Source organism: Jaculus jaculus, chromosome 9, assembly GCF_020740685.1.
Source record: "Jaculus jaculus isolate mJacJac1 chromosome 9, mJacJac1.mat.Y.cur, whole genome shotgun sequence".
NCBI classification, from domain to species: Eukaryota; Metazoa; Chordata; class Mammalia; order Rodentia; family Dipodidae; genus Jaculus; species Jaculus jaculus.
In genome coordinates, this window is record NC_059110.1 from 95,642,848 (window position 1) to 95,658,601 (window position 15,754).

General features: G+C 44.5%; 1 non-coding gene and 3 pseudogenes across 1 annotated transcript; 2 read left to right on the plus strand and 2 right to left on the minus strand.

Moving 5' to 3' along the window:
- Positions 1–2,011: 2,011 nt before the first annotated feature.
- On the minus strand, positions 2,012–2,118 carry LOC123463682. The gene has a single exon (XR_006639073.1). It is a non-coding gene; the product is annotated as a U6 spliceosomal RNA (small nuclear RNA).
- Positions 2,119–4,609: 2,491 nt separating this feature from the next.
- LOC101616210 lies at positions 4,610–5,924 on the minus strand (annotated as a pseudogene).
- An 81-nt stretch (positions 5,925–6,005) lies between these two features.
- Positions 6,006–6,421, plus strand: LOC101616511 (annotated as a pseudogene).
- A 2,085-nt stretch (positions 6,422–8,506) lies between these two features.
- Positions 8,507–9,383, plus strand: LOC123463332 (annotated as a pseudogene).
- The last annotated feature ends 6,371 nt before the right edge of the window (positions 9,384–15,754 follow it).

A 15,754-nucleotide genomic window follows, 5' to 3' on the forward strand; every position in this document is an offset into this window, starting at 1 on the left:
TCTGTCTGTCATTCTCAAATAAATAAATAAAAATAAACAAAACATTTTAAAAAAATGGAAGATGAGGGCAGGGAAGATGGTTCAGCCATTAAAGGCGCTTGTTCCCTGGGATTCAATAAAGCCTTCCAGCTTGGTTTGATTCCCGAAGTGGTATAAACATCTGGGGTACATATGCAGTGGTGAAAGGTCCTAGTGTACCCATTTTATCTATTCTTCCACTTCTCTCTCTCTCCTTGAAAACAGATAAGTAAAATTATTTTTTAAAATTTCAGTTTGGGGGGCTGGAGAAATGGCTCAGTGGTTTAAGGCACTTGCCTGCAAAGCCTACCAATCTGAGTTCAATTCCTCAATACCCACAAAAAGCCATATGCACAAAGTGGCCTATGTGTCTGGAGTTTGCAGAGGCTAAAGACCTTGGTGCATCCATTCTCTGTCTCTGTCTCTCTGCCAGACACGGTGGCACATACTTTTAAATTAACTTTATTTATTTATTTGAAAGGGACAGACAGAGAAAGAAGCAGAGAGAGAGAAAGAGAGAGAGAGAGAGAGAATGGGCACGCCAGGGCCTCCAGCCACTGCAAATGAAGTCCAGATGCGAGTGCCCCCTTGTGCATCTGGCTAATGTGGGTTCTGGGGAATCAAGCCTCGAACCTGGGTCCTTAGGCTTCACAGGCAAGCGCTTAACCACTAAGCCATCTCTCCAGCTCAGCACATACTTTTAATCCCAGCACTCCAGAAACTGGAGAAGAAAAAATCATAGATGCAAACCATTTCTGGTAGTGCAGCCTGTAGCCCCAGCTACTTAGGAGACTGAGGCCTGAAGATGGTAAGTTCAAGGCCTCCCTGGACTTTTTTTTAGCAATTTAGTCCTTTTTTCATCCATTTAGCAAAATGTAATCTCAAAAAAAAGGGGGGGGGGTGGAGAGATGGCCTAGCGGTTAAGGCATTTGCTTGCAAAGCCAAAGGACCTCTGTTCAATTCCCCAGGATCCATGTAAGCCAGAAGCACAAGGGGGTGCATGTGTCTGGAATTGGTTTGCAGTGCTTGGAGGCCCTGGCACACCCATTCTCTCTCTCCCTCTCTTTGCCTCTTTGTCTCTCTCAAATAACTCAGGAGGCAGAGGTGGGAGAATCTCTGTAAATTCAAGGCTACCCTGAGACTACAAAGTGAATTCCAGGTCAGCCTGAGCTAGAGTGAAACCCTACCTCGAAAAAAAAAAAAGTCTGAGCCCAGGCTGGCCTCAAACTCACTATGTAGCTGAAGATGGCCTTGAACACTTTTTTTTTTTTTTTTGAAGCAGGGTCTCACTGTAGCTCAGGCTGACTTGGAATTCTCTATGTAGTCTCAGGCTGGCCTCGAACTCCTACCTACGTTTGCCTCCCAAATGCTGGGATTAAGTGTATGTGCCATCACACCTGACCCCTCAATATTTTTTTGAGACAGGGTCTCATTCTAGCCCAGGCTAACCAATAATGATCAGTAACCAGGCAGGCCTCAAATGTTCAAACACCCCACCCCACAAAAATATCCATAAGAAAGATCCTGAACTCCACACAGTAGATCATCCAAAGTAAAGTGTTTGGCCCTATATCAAGAGATTGGGGGCTGGTGAGCTGGCTCAGTGATTAAAGGCATTTACTTTGCAAGCCTGATGACCGGAGTTCAGAACTCCAGAATCTACATAAAATGGGATGCAAAAGCTAGCACCTGCCAGGTGTGGTGGCAAAGGTAGTGGAGGCAGAGGTAGGAGAATCACCATGAGTTCAAGGCCACCCTGAGACTACATAGTGAATTCCAGGTCAGCCTGGACTAGAGAGTGAGACTCTACCTTGAAAATACAAAATAAATAAATAAATAAAGGCACCTAAAAGCCAATGTAGTGTTTAAATTTTACTAGATGTGCATGTGGCGGAATATATCTGCAATCACTTTGGGAGGATAAAGTGGGAGAGTCTTTTGTGCTCCAAAGTTGAAATAAGGTAATACATTTTATTTTATTTTTTTTTCTTTTAAAAATATGGAACGCTTCACGAATTTGCGTGTCATCCTTGCGCAGGGGCCATGCTAATCTTCTCTGTATCGTTCCAATTTTAGTATATGTGCTGCCGAAGCGAGCACAACATTTTATTTTTATTTATATTTGAGAGAGAAAGAGGCAGAGAGAGTGGGGGGGGGGGCAAGATAGAGAGAGAGAATGGGCATGCCAGGGCCTTCAGCAGCTGCAAATGATCTCAAGAAGCATGTACCACCTTGTGCAGCTGGCTTATGTGGGTCCTGGGAACCAAACCTCGGTCCTTTAGCTTTGCAGGCCAGTGCCTTCAACACTAAGCCATCCTTCCATCCTGAAATAAGGCAATATAATGAGACCCTTCACATCCCATCTTAAAACACAAGAGAAATTTTGTTTTTTCTGGCCAAGCTTAACTTTTTTATTTTTCTTTTATTATTATTATTATTTTTAACCTTTTCACAATTTTTTATTAACATTTTCCATTATTATAAAAAATATCCCATGGTAATACCCTCTCTCCCCCCCACACACTTTCCCCTTTGAAATTCTATTCTCCATCATATTACCTCCCCATCTCAATCATTGTAGTTACATATTTACAATACCAACCTATTAAGTTCCCTCCTCCCTTCAAGAATTTTTTTTACTACATTATATTTTAAAGACACTTCTCTGAATTTGCCTCAAATTTTTTGTTTGTGTGCATATATGTATATTTATTTCAGAGAGCAGAGAGAGAGAGTATAGGCAGGCCTGGACGTCTTGCTGCTGCAAAAGAACTCCAGACAAATGTGCCACTTTGTGCACCTGGCTTTACATGGGCACTGGGGATTTGAACATAAGTCATCAGACTTTGCAAGCCCAAAGACTACTTTTTTCCACTACATATTTACTTGAATTCATTGTTACACGTTGAATTACTGGCTTACACTAGGCGATCAACATGCTTCAATCAGTCATACAATATTAATGCACGTGTCAGGAAATATATCCTGCAGTAAGTGACTTCCTTGGCAGTTTGCAGAGAGGTCATTAACTCCTGCCACTGATTAATGCATCAGTTATCATGGGATTATGAGTAAAGTGAGTCACCCCAACTGTTCATATTAGGTTTCTCTGCACTGTGATCCTAAGGTAATAGCATGAATTAAATGTACCTTTCAAGGACTGTAAGAAAAGTCATCATGTAATGGAATAAAAAAAATTATAAAAGAGGGCTGGAGAGATGGCTTAGTGGTTAAGGTGTTTGCCTTTAAATCCTAAGGACTCAGGTCCAATTCCCCAGTACCCATGTAAGCCAGGTGCATACGGTGGTGCATGCATTTAGAGTTCATTTGCTGTGGCTAGAGGCCCTGGTGAGCCCATTCTCTCTATTTATCTGCCCCCCAAATAAATAAATATATAAATGCAATAAAAATTATGAAAAAAATCATCATGTATTTAGTTGTTTATACCTGCTGTCAAATTGTTTTGACAGGGAAACATTGGCAGAGAGGTACAATACGTAATTGTTATGATGAAAATAAATTCATTGGTAGTACATAGTTCTCCGTCTCTGAAGTGAAGGTATAATAGAGATTAGGAATAATTTTACCAAAGCCTTATTTTGGAAAAAATGGCAGCAATGTTTAAGTTGCTACTGTTCTTCATTTGGATCTGGTATATGTACATTAAATTTTTTTTCAAGCAGATTACATTCTACAAGCAAGTGCCCTTAGCTGCTAAGCCATCTCTCCAGCCTGACTCAGACATACTTAACATATATTTATTTCATTGAGAGAGGGGTGAGAAAGAAAGAAGAGAGAGAATGAGCAAGCCAGGACCTTTTGCTGCTGCAAACAAACTCCAGACACAATGTGCCACCTTGTATATCTGGCTTTATGTGGGTACTGTGGAATCAAATCCAGGCCTTTAAGCTTAACAAGCAAGCACCTTTAGCCACTGAGCCATCTCTCCAGCCCAGAACTGACAAATTCTAATTAAGCCAAAACTAGACAGAGATGCTGGGTGTGGTGGTGCATGCCTTTAATCCCAGCACTTGGGAAGTAGCGATAGGTTGATTGCTATGAGTTTGAGGCCATCCTGAGACTACATAGTGAATTCCAGGTCAGCCTGAGCCACAGAGCAAGACCCTACCTAGAAAAACAAAAAACAAAACAAAACAAACTAGATTAAAGCCAAGCTGGAGGTCATGATTCACCCTCCTCACCTGCCTATTCCTTAGGGGACTGTCCAGCTGTCAGGACTTTCAGCTAGGACACCGTTGGTTGGCTCCAGGCAAAGATGTCACTCAGGTGAAGGAGTGACAAGGTTTCTTCTTCACTGTGGAGGACTCCATCCCTTATTCTCTCCATTGAGGGACTGAGACCACCGCCTTACTGAGTGGAGGGACTTAGGAGCTGAAGGTGGTAGCTACTCTGTGAGGCCCGGGATGGGGCTGAGTGTGTGATAGGTGAGGTGGAACTGGACCTGCTTGAATCTGAGGCAGAGTAGAGGGTGACACTGTGGCAATTTCCCTAAAGCCCTTCCAGTTCTGTATGGACCGGAGTGCACCAGAGCTGCAGGCCTGGCCTCCCAGCACTCTTGAAAACCTGGCTATCAGTTCCCGATTGTTTGGTGATTCTTGGTCAAAGCTGCATACCACAGTTTCTTCATCACAGAGGACCAGCCCACATGGCACCTTCGTGGGCTCATGGTATAGCAGGTATATGTCCAGATGGCTCTCATCGTGCCACGCAGCCTCGATGCCATTGGCCTGGTAGCCCACCATGGTCTCATGACAGGTCTTGGTGAGGCAGTACACCTCCATTACCGATCTCCCAAAGAAGGCTCCCATGTAGTAAAAATCACCCTCCCCCTGGGGTATGCAGGTCTGAGATTGGAGTTGGCACTCATAGGTGAAGTCCTCTTGGTTGTTCCTGTAGAAACCAGGGTGCAGAGTTCCAAGGAGAACTGACAGGATCTCCACACCCACGTGGTCACAGAACTTCACATCCATATCAGCACACACCAGGTAATCCACCTTGTGCTCGAAGCGCTGCTCTGAGAGGCGGCTGATCGTCTCCATGTGGTGCATAGATACGTCCTGCCAGTGAGGGTAGCTGGGCAGTCAGGACCACCAGCCACCATCCTGCTCCCAACAGCACTGCTGGCATGTCTGCTGGCCGGTCAGTGAAGACACAGGAGTTGACCCTGGGTCCAACCATGAAGTGCTGCTCTGCTGTCTCCAAGAACTACTTCAGATGGAAGACCACTTCCTTTTTTTTCTGAGGTAGGGTCTCACTCTAGCCCAGGTTTTCCTGAAATTCACTATGTAGTCTCAGGGTGGCCTCGAACTCACGGCGATCCTCCTACCTCTGCCTCCCGAGTGCTGGGATTAAAGGCGTGCACCACCACGCCCGGCTTCACTCCTACTCTTCTCAGAGGTTTCTGGGCTTCTCGGCAACTGGCTTCTGGGGCTCAAGTACATGTACCTAAAGACTAAGGTGAGAGCTGTTAGAGGAAAGATCTCAGGGTGAAGTGAGTAGTGTTTCGGCTTTCTAAAAGGCAGAGGTAGGGCTGCTGATTTAGCTCAGTGACAAGAGCAGGTCCTGGATTCAGTCTTCAGCACCGGAAGGGAAAGGCACACATCATCAGAATGGATTTTTGTTTATTTTTTTTGAGGTAGGGTCTCACTAGCCCAGGCTGACCTGGAATTCACTATGTAGTCTCAGGGTGGCCTCAAACTCACAACCATCCTCCTACCTCTGCCTCCCAAGTGCTGGGATTAAAGGCATGTGCCACTAGGGCCGGATGGAATAACACTCACTTTGCAAGGCCTGCACTGTGTGGCTGAGACTCCACTGCCACAGACTTCTCTCTCATGGTGTCCTAGTGCTCTTGAAGGCAACTCGCCTACAATCAGCTGCGTCATTTTGGCTACTGGAGGTTTGGATGGGCATCTGCAGCAATTGATGGAAATGGATCTGCTGTGTGCCCGCCGCTTGCAGTTGAAATGGGTGAATTCATGAAAGCCAGGAAAGTGGTGCTGGTCCTGGCTGGACACTACTGCAGACACAACGCTGTCATCCTGAATATTGATGATGGCACCTCTGACCATCCCTATGCCACTGCTTTGCTCTGGTGGCTGGATTTGACCGCTATCCATGCAAAGTGACAGCTGCCATGAGCAAGAAGAAAATTGCCAAAAGATCAAAGATCAAGTCTTTTGTGAAGGTTTATAACTATAATCACCTCATGCCCACAAGATATTCTGTGGATATCCCCTTTGACAAAACTGTTGTCAACAAAGATGTCTTCAGAGACCCAGCTCTGAAATGTAAGGCTAGACCAGAGGCTAAGGTCAAGTTTGAGGACAGATACAAGATGGGCAAGAACAAGCGGTTCTTTTCCAGAAGCATAGGTTTTTAGATGTGGTTTTTCTCCCCCATAATTAAAAATAAAACAATCAGGGCTGGATAAATGCCTTAGCAGTTAAGGCATTTGCCTGCAAAGCCTAAGGACCCTGGTTCAATTTCTCAGGACCCATGTAAACCAGATGCACAAGGGGGCACTTGTATCTGGAGTTCATTTTCAGTGGCTAGAGGCCCTGGCATGCCCAGTCTCTCTTTCTCTCTATCTGCCTCCCCGCCCCTCAGATAAATAAATAAAATAATTTTTAAAAATTAAAGAACCCAGGAATAGATGATAAGACCCTATTGCTGAGGACTCCACATACTTGGGCTGCAAGGCCACTGAGAAATCCTGCTGGAACTGAACTGATAACCTCCTCCATGTAGACCAGCTGACAGAAAGCTGGAAGAAGCCATTCTACATGCAGTTCAATGGGAGAAAGATATACCACCAGTGAAGATACTCAACAGTGGACACTGCAAGCCTTATAATTGGCCAGCCAGGCCAAATGAGCCAATGGGTGCAATAGTGGCACATCTGTCATGGTGGAAACCAACTGCCCTCCAATTGGACTGGAGGCCCTCTCCAAGGGAGGGAATACATCCCTGATACTGAAAACTTAAAACAGGGGTAGTCATGAGCCCTAGGGTTGTAACATCTGCTGATGTCTGGATAAGGGTATATACTATGCTTATCAAACTGCCCAGTAAACACTTTTCTTACTATTTATACCCTTATATTAATGCTACTCTCACTTTGGGTAGGGAATCTTCTCTTTTCAGATGGAAGTGACCTTGGGACAACTCAGAAGGTATCATGGTGCTGGAAAGAAGTAACTAGAGTACCGAGTAACATCTCAATCACACCTTCCAAGGCTCAGGGTCTAATGTGGAAGAGGTGGCAGAAAGAATGTAAGTGCCAAAGGAAGGGTTGGACTCCTTACAACGTGCTCCCTCTAGACCTCGATATCCATGAGCTCATAATGCCTGACACTACCTACACAAGACCATCATAAGAGGAGGGAAGGATCATGGCATTCAAATCGAGGAGAGACTTATTAAGATGGGGAGTGGATGTGATGGAGAATGGAATTTCAAAGGGGAGAAGGGGGGAGGGAGGACATTACCATGGGATATTTTTTCTAATCATGGAAAATGTTTAATAAAATTGAGAAAAAATAATCAAAGAAAATTGGGCTGGAGAGATGGCTTAGCAGTTAAGCACTTGCCTGTGAAGCCTAAGGACCCAGATTCAAGGCTCGATTCCCTAGGACCCACGTTAGCTAGATGCACAAGGGGCGGCATGCGTCTGGAGTTCATTTGCAGTGATGAGACTAAAGCAAAAGGATTGCCATGAGTTTGAGGCCATCCTAAGCTACATGAGTTTCATTCATGTCTAGATGGGCTGCTGAAATGAGCTCCTTGGGAGGCAGAGGTAGGAGGATCACTGTGAGTTGGAGGCCACCCTGAGATGGAATGGTGAATTCCAGGCCAGCCTGGGTTAGAGAGAGACCCTACCTTGAAAAACCAAAAAGAAAAATAAATAAGTAAATAAATAAATAAATAAATGAGCTCCTGTATCAAAAAGAAAGCAAAGTTGTGTGTGGAGGCACGCGCCTTTAATTCCAGCACTCTGGAGGCAGTGGTAAGAGGATCACTGTGAGTTCCAGACCAGCCAGAGACTACATAGTGAATTCCAGGTCAGCCTAGGCTAGAGTGAGACCCTACCTCAGAATAATAAAAAAAAAAAAAAAAAAGAAAAAAGAAAGAAAGAAAGGGGGGTTGGACAGATAGCTTAGCAGTTAAGGCACCTGTCTGCAAACCAAAGAAGCCAGGTTTGATTCCCTAGGATCCTCGCAACCAGATGCACAAGGTGGTACATGCGTCTGGAGTTTGTATGCAGAGGCTACAGACCTTGGAATGCCTTTTCTCTCTAGCTCTCTTGCTATGTCTCTCTCTCTGCCTTTTTATCTCTCATAAATAAATAAATAAATCCAAGAAGCTTTAATAAAACTGAATGATTGGGGGGATATCCATTCCAACTATCACACTATGTAAGTGTTACACTTTTGTCAGATTTCTTCCAATTTACCATGAAGTATATATAAAAATGATGTGCACTGCCAAGAAATGTGGAGTTACATTCCAACCTCCAGCTATCATCTTAATTTATGAGAATGAAACCAAGGGGAAGAGTTGCCAGCAGAGCATGGATCATGCCAGTATGGAACTTTTCCAAGTTTTCAGATCGTATCAGAACTGCTGAACAATGAAAGAATAATCCACGAACAAGTGTTACCTGGAACAGGTGTCCCCGAAGCAGCTACAGAAGTTGTTCAGTGTTTTACAAGGTTACTTAAAAGGACAGAGCCTGGCAGAAATTCGATGGGAAACCACCACTGATCCTGAGGAGGACCTGAACAAACTAGATGACTAGGAGCTCGTCAAAAGGAAGTGTATCATGGGATAACTTTTTTTTTTTAATTTTTATTTTTTGGTGTTTGAAGTAGGGTCTCGCTCTAGCTCAGGCTGACCTGGAATTCACTGTGTCTCAGGGTGGCCTGGAACTCATGGCAATCCTCCTACCTCTGCCTCCTGAGTGCTGGGATTAAAGGCGTGTGCCCCCATGCCCGGCATGGGCAAACTTATTTTTTTTAATTAATTTATTTTGACAGAGAAAAGGGAGAGAGAGAGAGAATGGGTGTGCCAGGGCCCCCAGCCACTGCAAACATACTCCAGACACGTGTGCCCCCTTGTGTATCTGGCTAACGTGGGTCCTGGGGAATCCAACCTGGGTCCTTTGGCTTTGCAGGCACACGTCTTAACTGCTAAGCCATCCCGCTAGTCCATGGATGAAGTTTTTGAGAAAAATCAGAAGAGGAAGGATGATTCAAATTTTGTTTATGACATTGAGGTTGAACTCCCACAGGATGAACAACTAGCCCTGTGGCTGGGACACAGAATCAACTGTTGAGTTCTGATACCAAACAGTTATTGGCTTGTAGAATGTCCATGTTTCTACAAATTATGTAGATTTGTTGGAGAAAAATTATTGTTTACTAAATGTGTATATGTTGGGTCATAAAACCAGTATATTTACATCTAGTATGTAGGCCTATAAGGAATGTAGAGAAAACAATATAGGAATCTGTGTGTAAGGTGCTTGCAATCTATTAAGGATAACTCAAAAACTTGTGAAAAGATAAATGAACAGTACTAAGCAATGCCATATGCTTGATAAAGGCTAAAGAATGTCAGATCCGGGCTGGAGAGATGGCTTAGCAGTTAAGGCATTTGCCTGCAAAGCCAAAAGACCCAGGTTTGATTCCCCAGGACCCACGTTAGCCAGATACACAAGGGGGCACACGTGTCTGGAATTCGTTTGTAGTGGTTGGAGGCCCTGGCATGCCCATTCTCTCTCTCTCTCTCTCTCCATCTTTTGTTATCTCAAATAAATCAATAAAAATAAAATATTAGAAGAATATCAGATCATAGGTGACCGTGGGGTAAAATAGTCAGGGAAGATGTTTTCCTTCAGTGGGAAGATGAGGCTTTGGCCCTTGACATATTGAACCTATGCAGGAATCCAGATGAGAGCTACTGAAGAAAGGGGAAGGGCATGGCAAAGAGACAAGAAGTAGAAACTTTTATTTGAAGAAGAGTGAACAAAGTATAGCTTGACAAGATTGGGATCATCCTGTGTGCATTGTTTTCTGTGTATTGAAACCAGGAAAAGAGTACCTGCAAAATGCTTGGCATTGCAGGTGGATACCATGTGATGGGCAGCAGGGCAATTCTGTCCTTCTGGAATCAGGATACATGTACTAAAGATACTCTGAAAAGCCAGGCGTGGTGGTGCACACCTTTAATCCCAGCATTCAGGAGGCAGAGGTAGGGGGATTGCCGTGAGTTCGAGACTCCATAGTGAATTCCAGGTCAGCCTAGGCTAGAGTGAGACCCTATGTCGAAAAACCAAAAAAAAAAAAAAAGATACTCTGAAACCCAGAACCTCTTCCCATAAATGAGCAGTTTATAAAATGGGAAATCTACTCATAAAAATAAATAATAGGTACTGCCAATTTTAGACCTGTTTATGAATTTGAGTGTACAAAAAGAGGATCTTTGTTTAACAAGGTAATGTGTGTGCAAATATATTTGTTCTTATGTCATTGGTAGAAATCTTGTGTCTTCTACAAGGAAATTATTCATTAAATAAAGCTGTAGAAAGGGAAAAAAAAAAGAAAAGCAAGCAAGCCTGGCGCGGTGACGCACACTTTGAATCCCAGTGCTATGGAGGCAGAGGTAGGAGGAGTACCGTGCGGTCGAGCCAGCCTGTGAATTCCTAGTGAATTCCAGGACAGTCTGGGCTAGAGCAAGACCCTACCTTGAAAAATCGTAAAAAAGAAAGGAAGGAGGAAAAAAATCTAAATGTGTAAGTAGAGCTATCTGAAAGCATGAATATTCCTCCTGCATTAATGACTCAAAACCCAGCTATCTGTGGAAAACATGACAGCTTGAATTTCCACGGCTAATTAGAACACAGACAGGTTTGACACCTTTGGGAGGCCGACAGCAGCACTTCTAATTTTGTGTCTTTCACCAATTGATATTCACGCACGATGAATGTGACAGTGACAGTCAGATTAGACTGATTATTTTGTTAAATACTGAGTTGCAAAAACAACAGGGTCACAGGAAAGGCAGGTTTGCAGAATTTAACCTCTCGAGACACATTATCGTGTAGTTGCTAATACACAGGAGGCTTTAATAGATGAATAATAGACTGCTAAAATGTCACTGGCAGAGCGTGGTGGCACACGCCTTTAATCCCAGCACTCGGGAGGCAGAGTTAGGAGGATCGCTGTCAATTCTAGTCCAGCCTAAGAATACAGAATGAGTTCCAGATCATCCTGGGCTACAGTGAGACCCTATTTCAAAGAAAATAAAAAGAAGAAAAATAACTAATGCACAAAACCATGTCGTCATGAAGAGAATGAGGAATTCTTTTTTTGTTTTGTTTTTTTCAAAGTAGGGTTTCACTTTAATCCAGGTACCACCACGCCTGGCCTGGCTATTTTTTCTAATTTTTTTTAAAATTTTTATTTATTTATTTGAGAGTGACACAGAGAGAGAAAGAGGCAGAGAGAGAGAGAGAGAGGGAGGGAGGGAGGGAGGGAGGGAGGGAGGGAAGGAGGGAGGGAAGGAGAGAATGGGTGCGCCAGGCCTTCCAGCCACCGCAAATAAACTCCAGACACATACACCCCTTGTGCATCTGGCTAATGTGGGTCCTGAGGAATCGAGCCTTGAACCAGGGTCCTTAGGCTTCACAGGCAAGCGCTTAACTGCTAAGCCATCTCTCTAGCCCTGGCCTGGCTATTTTTAACACATACGATATAATGTATTTTGTTCACATTCAATTCCCATTATCCTATCCTATCCCTCTCCCATTTTCTCAACTACTCTCCCTTCTTTGATGACCTTTTTCTTGTTTTGTGTGTATGGGATCTAGAGTTTTATTAGGGTGGCTTGAGTGAACATGAGTGGGGAGTTATTTACTAAAGCATGAGCAATTTACCAGGGGCAAACCACTAAAGACTGCAACTCCTACTCCCTCAGCAACCCTTAACTGTCTGCCAATAGCTCCTCAGGGATGGGTGGGGTCCTCGTGAACCCTTCTCCCATTTTTTTATTTTTTTGGTTTTTTGAGGTAGGGTCTCACTCTAGCCCAGGCTGACCTGGAATTCACTCTGTATTCTCAGGGTGGCCTCGAACTCATGGCAATCCTCTTACTTCTGCCTCCTGAGTACTGGGATTAAAGGCATGCGCCAATACACCTGGCTACCTTCTCCCGTTTTTTTTTTTTTTTTTTTTTTTTTTTGGTTTTTCGAGGTAGGGTCTCACTCTGGGCCAGGCTGACCTGGAATTAACTCTGTAGTCTCAGGGTGGCCTTGAACTCCTGGCAATCTTCCTACCTCTGCCTCCCAACCTTCTCCCGTTTTTATGATAAATGCTGATGGCCTCAATCTTGTGCAGGAAACCACAACTGCTGTGAATTCATGAATGTAATGATCATCTCATGTCCAGAAGACAGTGTTCCACAGTACTCCTCCCCATCCTCCAGCCCTTACATCCTTTCTGCCACCTCTTCCTTTATGTTCCCTGAGCTTTGGAACGGTGATATAGATGTCCTGTTTGGGGCCAAGCACACAGTATTCACTAATTCTCATGGCTTTGGCCAGATATAAATGGTGGTAGTTTGAATGTGAATGTATGTTCCCTATAGCCTCACAGGTTTTTGTTTGTTTGTTTGTTTTTGTGTAGGAGGATCGCCATGAGTTCGAGGCCATCCTGAGACTGCATTGTGAATTCCAGGTTAGCCTGGACTAGAGTGAAAGCCTACCTTGAAAAATGAAAAAAAAAAAGAAAAATCCAGGCATGGTGGTGCACAACTTTTTTTTTGAAATATTTTATTTATGAGAGAGGGGAAGAGAGAGAGGCAGGCAGATATAGAGAGAGAATGAATGGACACACTAACAAACTCCATATGCATGTGCCACCTTGTGCATGTGGCTTTACATGGGTGCTAGGGAATTGAACCCAGGTCCTGAGGCTTTGCAGGCAAGGTGTACACCTTCAATCCCAGCACTCAAGAGGCAGAGGTGGGAGGATTACTAGGAATTCGAGGCCAGCCTGAACTACAGAGTGAATTTCAGGTCAGCCTGGGCTAGTGTGAGACTCTACATTGAGGGGGAGGAGGGGGAAGAATTTGAGTGATTCCTGGAGGAAGTGAAGTGTCTGGTGGTAATATGAGATGCAGGACATAAGGTTAAAATACTATGAGGAAAACCTCTCCTGTACTTGAAACCTTGCAAGAGGGGCGGTTTTGTCAGGTGACAAACTAGTTCCAGCTGGAATAGGAAGTTGACACGAACATTTACAGACGAGGCCAAGAATAAAATGGAAATGGTTGGTAACAAATGTTGAAACACTTAGGATGTTTGGTGAAGAATGGAATATGGAGTCAGAGCAAGAGAGGTAGTTGAGTGTCCAGATAGTAGTCAGGGTAATTGTAGTTGATGATCTAGAGGCTATGGGCAGTGATTGAGGGAAAGTGGATTGAATGGTGTGATGGAATTATCTTTTGCCAATCTGTTCAGTCATAGTAGAGAAACTAAGGTCAATAATATATAGAAGAAATAACCTTTTCTGTTTCTGGCCTTGTGGTGTGGCTGGATTACATTTGCTAATATTTTGGGATTTTTTTGGGGGGGGGCGCTGGTTTGAGGTAATGTTTTATTGTAACCCAGGCTGACCTGGAACTCACTCTAGTCCCAGGCTGTCCTACCTCTGCCTCCCAATGGCTGAGATTGAAGGAGTACACCACCATGTCTGGCTTTTCTCTCTCTCTGTGTGTGTGTGTGTGTGTGTTTGGTTTTTCTTTTCTTTCTTCTTCTTTTTTTTTTTTTCAGTTTTTCGAGGTAGGGTCTCTAGCCCAGGCTGACCTGGAATTCACTATGGAGACTCAGGGTGGCCTCAAACTCATAGTGATCCTCCTACCTCTGCCTCCCGAGTGCTGGGATTAAAGGCGTGTGCCACCACGCCTGGCTTGTGTTTGGTTTTTCGATGTAGGGTCTCACTCTGGCTCAGGCTGACCTGAAATTCACTATGTAGTCTCAGGGTGGCCTCGAACTCACGTGATCCTCCTACCTCTGCCTCCCAAGTGCTGGGATTAAAGGCGTGCACCACCATGCCCGGCACACCCGGTTTATTTTGGTATTTATTTATTTGTTTTTCGAGGTCTCACTCTAGCCCAGGCTGACCTGGAATTCACTATGTAGTCTCAGGGTGGCCTCAAACTCACGGCAACCCTCCTATCTCTGCCTCCCGAGTGCTGGGATTAAAGGTGCGTAGCACCATGCTTGTATTTATTATTACTGGTTTTTATCTATTTGCAAGGAGAGAGAGTGGGTGTACCAGGGCCTCTTGTAACTGCAAACAAATTCTAGGTGCATGCGCCACTTTGTGTGTTTGGCTTTATGTGGGCACTAGGGAATTGAACCATGGCTGTCAGTCTTTGTATACAAGTGCCTTTAACTGCTAAGCCATCTCCCCAGGCCTTTTTTCGGTATTTTGAAACAGGGTCTCATGTAGTCCAGAGTAGCTCAAACTTGCTATGTAGTCAACTCCCGGTTCTCCTGCCTCTACCTTCCATGTGCGGGATTATAGTAATTTTTTAAAAAATATTTTATTTATTTATTCATTTGAGGGGGGGGAGAGAGGGAGAGAGGGAGGGAGAATATGGGCATGCCAGGACCTTCAGCCACTGCAAATGAACTCCAGACACATGTGCCATTTTGTGCATCTGGCTTAAGAGGGTCATGGAGAAATTGAACCTGGGTCCTTGGCTTTGTAGGCAAGTGTCTTAACCACTGAGGCATCTCTACAGCCCCACAAATATATTAGAATTAGTTTATGAAAGGGTCTATTTTGACTTATAGTTCAAAAGGGGAAGTTTCTTTCATTTCATTTCTTTCTTTTTTGGGGGGATAGGGTCTCACTGTAGCCCAGGCTGACCTGGTACTCACTCTGTAGTCCTAGGCTGGCCACCAACTTGTTCCTGGCAATCCTCCTACCTGAGCCACCCCAGTGCTGGGATTAATAGCGAGTGCCACCACTCCTGGCTCAAGGGGAAGTTTCATCATGGCTGGAAAAGAATGGCTAGAGCAGACCTGGCTTCACCTTGTCACACATCAGCAGGGAGCATATAGAGAGGGAACAGTCTAGCTGGAGCCAGCTGGGCTGGGCTATATAGCTGCCCAAGGCCTGCCCTCACTGGTACACCTTCTCCAGCAAGGCTGTGTCCAGCAAAGGCCTCTAGAGCAGGGTGAGGCTTAAATCACAAACATATGAAGCTACGAACCACAATAGGTATGGGGGATCATTACAACAGGGTCTTACAAATGAGATTGTGCTCAATCTCTATGTTTGTAAATATGCAAAGATTTTTTTTTTTTTTTTTTTTTTTTGGTTTTTCGAGGTAGGGTCTCACTCTGGCTCAGGCTGACCTGGAATTCACTATGGAGTCTCAGGGTGGCCTCGAACTCACGGCGATCCTCCTACCTCTGCCTCCCGAGTGCTGGGATTAAAGGCGTATGCCACCACGCCCGGCTTGATTTTTTTTTTTTTTTTTTTTTTGAGGAAGGGTCTGACTTACTAGCCCAGGCCGACCCAGAACTCTATTTCTAGGCTCGAACTCACAATAACCCCCCCCCCCACCTCTGCTGGGATTTAAAGGCATGAGCCACTACACTGTATGTTGCGGTTGTAGATACGTTTCCCCCATTCCTATTTC